Source organism: Salvelinus alpinus, chromosome 12, assembly GCF_045679555.1.
Source record: "Salvelinus alpinus chromosome 12, SLU_Salpinus.1, whole genome shotgun sequence".
Taxonomy (NCBI): domain Eukaryota; kingdom Metazoa; phylum Chordata; class Actinopteri; order Salmoniformes; family Salmonidae; genus Salvelinus; species Salvelinus alpinus.
In genome coordinates, this window is record NC_092097.1 from 45,159,314 (window position 1) to 45,167,383 (window position 8,070).

Genomic DNA, 8,070 nt, shown 5'->3' on the forward strand with positions numbered 1-8,070 from the left:
CACCAATAGAATATTGGCAAGACTGCAAAACCCCACCATCTGGCACTCCAGGGCAGGCTGGCGCAAACACTTAAAGTAGTTGAACCCAGGTCAGTACAGATGCAGACTGAGGCTTCTCATCATGGGGTTACGAGGGCCAAATGGGGATGGGAGGTCCTAGAGATACAGCATGTTACGGGATACATATTTTCTGTTGGCTGATTCTAATATTGTGTGATAGGATGTTGATCCATGGTGAAATCACCATCTCTATTGAAAAATCTATTGGAGTCATGTATAAGGCTAAGCAAAGTGGACCTTCAATTTCAGAGACATTTCTCAGGAGGCAACAGACGGCTGTTAGACCTAAGGTGGGCGTTGAAGCATAACACATACAGTCATTAGCAGAGAGTTGGAATACTGAACAATTGCCTTTTTTTAAAGTTAGCTTTCCGTTGAGAATAAACCGTAGAATTGTGGGGGGAGAAAAACACAGCTTAAAGCCAGTGTCAGTTCATGTAGTGTATAAATCATATTAGCAGCAATTACTATATTATGTACAGAGAGAATATAATTGAATAGTATTGGTTACCCTCCATGTAACCATTTTCACAGTCTTGTATAGTTCACGCAATACATATGATACGTTAACTCAAATAAAGTATGTGACCTGTGGTGGTCTAGCAGTTAATGTCACTGCCTTTCTAGCACGCCATCTCTCCTCCTTACTTTCCTGTCTCTCTTCACTGCCTCTGGCTAATAAACTAGAAAATTCCAAAACAACAAGAACTCACACAGAGTTTAACAAGTCTAACAGTATGAAAACACCTACATATATAACTAATTTCACCATATTTGACAACTAAAACCAAACAGCAACCCCTGTCCACACTTTCAAACAGCAGTTAGCGGCAACACAGCCTTATCGCTCGCTTGCACCGCTTCAACCTGAAACCTGTACTTGCTGTGTGTAGAATAACAACTGCCTCAGCAGAGTGACATAGACTAACCCCTGCCATGCCATGAGTTTGGGCATCATGCCAGTCTTGTTTCCCTGAGAAGGGTGGCTCGCGTCTGCCTGGCAGGTTACTTGAAGCCTTAGTGACCGTGACTAAGCAGCTCGTGACTAAGCAGCTTGGGGAAGACGGACATTTTAATTAGAGGCGTATCGCTTCGGGTTGGGACGAGTGGGGAGTACTTTATTGATGTCAAGAATCTCTTACTAACTCTTCCCATTCCGCCCCCCATTTCAATACCACTGAGACTCAGGAGAAGATTCAGAGTGGGAGAAGGTCGGAGAAGAGACAACAGGACTGCAGTCCAATTTAATGAGTTTGGGAAAGAACCCCAGAGGAACGAGGCAGGGGTGCATAATACCACCACTTGTGTTCTGCAGTCCGGCTGGTTTTCAGTTCTGCAGTCCTGCTGGTTTTCAGTTCTGCAGTCCTGCTGGTTTTCAGTTCTACAGTCCAGATGGTTTTCTGTTCTGCAGTCCTGCTGGTTTTCAGTTCTACAGTCCAGCTAGTTTTTAGTTCTGCAGTCCTGCTGGTTTTCAGTTCTGCAGTCCTGCTGGTTTTCAGTTCTGCAGTCCTGCTGGTTTTCAGTTCTACAGTCCAGCTGGTTTTCAGTTCTGCAGTCCTGCTGGTTTTCAATTCTGCAGTCCTGCTGGTTTTCAGTTCTGCAGTCCTGCTGGTTTTCAGTTCTGCAGTCCTGCTGGTTTTCAGTTCTGCAGTCCTGCTGGTTTTCAGTTCTACAGTCCAGCTGGTTTTCAGTTTTGCAGTCCTGATGGTTTTCAGTTCTGCAGTCCTGATGGTTTTCAGTTGTTTGATCGTTGGATGCTATACGGTTTGGCTAGTCTACCCACCTGGTTTCTCATGGATAAATTAAGTTCCTAAGGCAAGGACAAACATTTTGCAGGACTTTGGCTCTCTAGGACCAGAGCTGTGCACTGCCGAGGCAGACAGACAGTCAACCTGTTCATGTCATATCTGTATGTGTCTATGTGCATTAGGTACTTCATGCTAGACGTCTATAAACACAGGAGCAATCTAGAACCTAAAAAGGTTATTCGGCTGTCTCCATTGGAGAACCCTTTGAAGAACCCTTTTTGTTTCCAGGTAAAGCCCTTTTGGGTTCCAGGTAAAACCTCAAAAGGGTTTTACCAGGAACCAAAAAGGGTTCTACCTGGAACCATAAAAAGTTATCCTACAGGGACAGTCGAAGAACCCTTTTGAAACCCTTTTTTCTAAGTGTGTACCGTAACAAAGTATATTTCACACGAAGACAGACCTTGAGAAGGTAGCCTACAATGCAATTTCTCCAAAGCATTGAAAATAGTTTGAAAAGAACAGCCCTTGAAAATGAAGAAAAGTTACAATGCCAGTGATCATTTTAAGGGTACAATATACACTTTCTTGCCATCGCATGAATGAAACGCTCTATCACCAACAAGATATTCAATGACAGCTGACTACAACGTTTATGCAAAAAGCTCAATGAAATTCACATTTGCCTTCCTGGCAATCAGTGTCCTCTTGTAGTTATCCTGGAGTTATCAGACTGCTGATTATTTCTGTTCATTATAAACTATCGCTGTGCAACATCCACATCCTCTTCATTTTCTATATTCTTTGTTGATCCCTGTTGCATTGCCACTGTATAATTAGAATCTGAGCTAGCTGCTTCTAACAGAGCCCTCTGTCAGTGCTGTAATGTCTGTGGCTGACTTTTAAAAACCCAAACATCTTCTGGCATACGGAGAGGGGCTGTTTGACATTTTCACAGACTAAATTATTCACACTTTTGACAATACCAGAGACGTGGCGAAAGCTAAAGAAGGTCATTTAAAGTCCTGCGACTGTTTTTGCTCTTAATCGAGGAAAAATGAATCACCCTTGCAGGGCCTAGTTTTAAGGCAAACAAAGCAAAGCTATGATCTTTATAGGTTATAGCTTTGCTGAAAGGAGATTTTACACCAAAACTAAGCACACATGTTGATATGAACGTGAGGTTTGCCTTTTTGTCTCTGCAGATACTAGGCCTATGTTAAGCACAAAAGCAGAGAGGGATGACAGTTGCTACTTTGTCTGTTTGTGTAAGCTTAAACTTCAAAGCATACCCACTGATGCTGTAGAGTATTAGTGTGTGCGTTCTCCTGTGCTTGCTTCCCCCCTCTCTCCCCATACCTCAGCCCGGGAAGTCAATACAATGACATCCACATTCTTTCTCTCGTTTCCTTCTCTTGTCAGACAGCCATAATAACTCATTCACAACCATAGCTTTGCAATGGATGCACCCAAAGTCAATAAAGATGCTTTCGGAATCTACCAGCTCACAAGAAAAGGCTGAGAATCTTTGCCAAAGCTATCTTGGAGGAGCGGAAGCCCTGAATTTTCTTCGTATTTGTTTTTCTCTCACTCTCAGAATTCTCATTTTTCTCGTTGATGTAACATGGTGTAATCTAGCGGTCCGTCTGAGAACTGGAATGCACACCTTCATCGCTGCAGATATTCATTACAGTATTGGCTATACATAATGCTTGTCCTACCCCTGCCATAATATTATATTAACCTGATAAACCCAGCCTCTATGCGCAAATAGACTAAATAGCAATGACCAACCCTTTGTATACTCCTGGGGGTAGGAAAAATTAGATATCAGTTTAATTTTTACCCATTACGTAGGATACTGTAAAACTACTGGAGTTGTATATATGTTTTATATAAGAACGGGCCACAGGGTTTGGGACAGGCCATACATAAACAAACATTTTAAACACTTAGCGGCTGAATTCACATACAAAGAATTAGTGTGATATAAACATCAACAATCAAAAGCTTAAAATAAGTATTTTAAAATAGGGCTCTATCCATCTTTGTGCGTGCGTGTGCGTGTGTGTGTGTGTGTGTGTGTGTGTGTGTGTGTGTGTGTGTGTGTGTGTGTGTGTGTGTGCGTGCGCGCGCGTGCGTGCGTGCGTGTGTGTGTGTGTGGCGAACATGACATGAGTAAGTACATATGAGCTAAAGAGAAAGAGGGTGAGAGCGTGAAAATGAGAGTGAGTGAGAGAATGTGAAAACGAGAGAAGAGAGGGACTCCAAACTGGCTGCGAACGCCCATACCCTGGCAGCTCTTCTCTTTTCCCCCCATTCTTTCTAACTGAATCAAATTGAGGCCACTAATGCAGTTAGGCCATGCTATTGAGGTCACACAAAAAAAACTGTTCAAAGGGCGCTAAACCTGATGTTAATTTGATGGCATGAAAGACACATTTACCTAATACTGTAGTCTGGCACATTATGGCACACTTACCTTTCAGGGCAAAACATAACTCTTATCCTCATGACAACCTCACAGTAAAGGGAGAGTTGCCGAAGTCGATTGGCCATTATGGACAACATATGAAGAAAATTGTGCGGAAAAATGCTATTGATTTATTGTGATTAACGGTCTATCTTTGGCCCAGCACGTGGTGTGTCTGTCACTGTGAATTAGATGCAGTGACTCATTTTGGCTCGTAGTATAAATGACTCTATAATTAGTCTTCACCAGAGCGAGGACATGGTCATCATCTCTAGTAAGACGAGTCATCATTGCTCCCTTTCAGAAACAACCCCTAGGCCAAGGCCTACAAGCCCTGCCTCTGCCCATAGGCACTTTTGTAGATCTAAACTGGATAGGCATAAGTAATATGCAACAATTCCATATCCTCTATCAGACGGCAGGTAGGAGATCCAATATTGCTTATACCTAGAATTTTAGTTCAGATCAACATGAGGCAACTACCCGCTGGGCAGAGATGTCAGTTCAATGTCTACTTCACGTCAGTTCAACGTGGAAATAATGTTTATTAAGTTGGTAGGGTCTAAGCTCTAAGGTAAGGATGGGGGGGTTGTTTCCTGACAGGTTCCAAGTGTTCAATAGGTCCATGTGAAGTTCAATAGCTAATTTCTCGCCAAACCTGAAGTAGAGCTGCTGACCATTTTGTCATAGTATGATAAGAATCATAGTCATAAGAATCAGCAGTCTGTAGATTTGACCAAATTATCAAAACATATTACTTGCCAATATTGGACCATCAATATTCCTCCTGCAGCATGTCAACAACTCTACATCCCCACCAGACCCGCATACTCTGAGGGTGGGAGAATCGGTGGCTACGACCATTCTGTCAATGAAAAATACGTATAAGAAGGCAAGAGAAGATAGTTACATGCGTCAAACTTCAAAGTAGTTGGACATTATGGTGCTCTGGCCCAAAGCCGACTCAAATGTGTTGGACGCAGACACGCATTGTTAACAAGAGTCACATCACTGCCACATGACAACCCAGTGAGTGGTACGCTCTATTTTTATCGTCTAAGCTTTCTGAAAAGTGGTTTCATCCGAATAGTGCGACGAGGCATTTTCTCCAAGGTGTGCAAAACAACACATAGGCCAACTCAAAAACCACGGACTAGGCTACTGCAAGGGTCAATGTTGATATTTAGTGTTGCGTCTCTTCTTACCTTCAAAGAAACCAAACCTGCTTTTGTTTGACTTGGCTCAACAACATGGAGAAATATATCTCCAAGAATTCCTAATACGACACTTTTTCTTTCTCAATTCATCGCTCAAGCCCCCTCTATCGCCAAAGGAAAAGCCTCTATGTTCAACATTATTAGGCTACTACTATTATTTGTTAAAATGAATTGTGAGGTTAATGCTTTAAATCAATCTCCAAAAGCTCTGTTAATGGACAAAACGACTTGGCCTACATCTCATGCCACACAAGCGGCTGAAATAACCCAGTTAAAAAAAAATCACCTGCCAACCAGCATCAATTCATTCCTGTAGCCTAATGCACAAACATATATATATATATATATATATAAATATATATAAATAATACTATGATTAAAACCACCTTCGACTACAGTCGAAATAAATTGATGTCAACCACTTATGCCGTCGCTGAATAACATTATAACTGGCGTTCGTGACACATATAAACATGTATTTCCTATGCCATGTGTTTGGTTATTTATTTAATTTATTAGCCTAAACTACAAACGCCCATGTAAACATCATAACACAATTTATTAATCCGTTTTTCAAATCTTACCTTCGGAGTCCTCAAATCGGGTTTCAATCGGTCTGGAGAAAGATTGAACTACACTTGATGTGCGATTATCCTGCTCTTATTGACGAGAACTTCCTAAACGGGCTATATTTTGAGGACCGGCAGCAACGTTTTTGAGAATAAATAAAAAACGGTTATAAACACAAATAAGACAAATGAACGCAGTGCTCCAGTTTTTAAATAGCACACTTTGCCGATGTCGAGTCGGTTATTCGTCCGTCTCTCCGTTTAGGGGAAATGCAAGCGCCCAGGTTCACAGCGATCCCCATTACTGAGCAGTTCATATACGTTGGCATTAGGGAGACAGCCTAGACAGGGGTTCTGTGATGCCAGGCAGGCGAGGCAGAGATACTGCAACGCTCTCAGGCCACTTGGGAAACCGAGAGAGAGAGAGAGAGAGAGAGAGAGAGAGAGAGAGAGAGAGAGAGAGAGAGAGAGAGAGAGAGAGAGAGAGAGAGAGAGAGAGAGAGAGAGAGAGAGAGAGAGAGAGAGAGAGAGAGAGAGAGAGAGAGAGCGAGAGAGAGAGAGAGAGAGAGAGAGAGAGAGAGAGAGAGAGAGAGAGAGAGCGAGAGAGGGAGGGAGAGAGAGAGAGAGAGAGAGAGAGAGAGAGAGAGAGAGAGAGAGAGAGAGAGAGAGAGAGAGAGAGAGAGAGAGAGAGAGAGAGAGAGAGCGAGAGAGAGAGAGAGTTCAAATCAGCACCATGGAAAGCACTGGAGCAGGTTGCTTTGATCGGTGATTTGCATGAGGTTTGAGGATTATGAATGAATTGCAAATTGCAAATAAATTGCAAATAAAAATAAATAACTAATGTGATTTAATTCTTATTCCATACGAATACTCTCCGCTGTTAGATTTCCGTATAATATGTAAATAGACGTGGACCTACATTTAATACAGAATGGACAAATACGACATTTTATATTCCCTTGTTAAAGCTTTGTTCTCAGCAGTGGTGGAAAAAGTACCCAATTTTCATACTTGAGTAAAAGTAAAGATACCTTAATAGAAAATGACTCAAGTAAAAGTGAAAGTCACCCAGTAAAATCCTACTTGAGTAAAAGTCAAAAAGTATTTGGTTTTAAATATACTTAAGTATCAAAGTAAATGTAATTGCTAAATATACTTAAGTATTAAAAGTAAAAGTATAAATCATTTCAAATTCCTTATATTAAGCAAACCAGACGGCAGGATTGTCTTGTTTAAAAAAAAATTACGAATAGCCAGGGGCACGCTCCAACACTCAGACATAAACTACAAACAAAGCATTTGTTTTTAGTCAGTCCGCCAGATCCGATGCAGTGAGGATGACCAGGGATTTTCTCTTTAAGTGCATGAATTAGACCATTTTCCTGTCCTGCTAAGCATTCAAAATGTAACGCGTACTTTTGGGTTTCAGGGAAAATGTATGGAGTAGAACGTACATTATTTTATTTAGAAATGTAGTGGAGTAAAAGTAAAAGTTGTCAAAAAGTAAATAGTAAATTAAACAGGGTTGGGTAGGTTACTTTCTAAATGTAATCTGTTACAGTTACTAGTTACCTGTCTCAAATTGTAATCAGTAACGTAATTTTGGGATTACCCAAACCCAGTAACTAATCTGATTACATTCCATTACTTTTAGATTACTTTCCCAAGGCATTAGAAGAAGACAAAAATGTATGTTACCAATTGAACAACATCTATTGCAGGATAAATCAATGTTAAAGTTTACATAGCTGGCCATATATGGATGTAAAATGTTACTTTATGGGTTGGTTATGTAGGCTTCTTCTAACCCATCGCTTTCTACTACATATAGTAATTCGATTAACTTATATCTTCACATTAAAAACAAAAGTCTATCAGAATTCCTGTCATTCCAATAAATGTTATAGACCATTATCCTCAAGAATAGGACTTGGAAATATGGAATTATAGATTAGCCAAATTGTTTTACCTGAGCATAACCCCCAAACTAAGGACTTATTAGCCAG

At 41.0% G+C, this 8,070-nt stretch overlaps 1 protein-coding gene across 1 annotated transcript in view; it reads right to left on the minus strand.

Moving 5' to 3' along the window:
- Positions 1-6,428, minus strand: part of LOC139536218 (disks large-associated protein 4-like) — a 238,615-nt gene extending 232,187 nt beyond the window's left edge. The window contains exon 1 of the mRNA XM_071336549.1: positions 6,080-6,428. The gene's annotated coding sequence lies outside the window, so the exon portion shown is untranslated. The remainder of the gene's footprint in view (positions 1-6,079) is intronic.
- Positions 6,429-8,070: the final 1,642 nt, after the last annotated feature.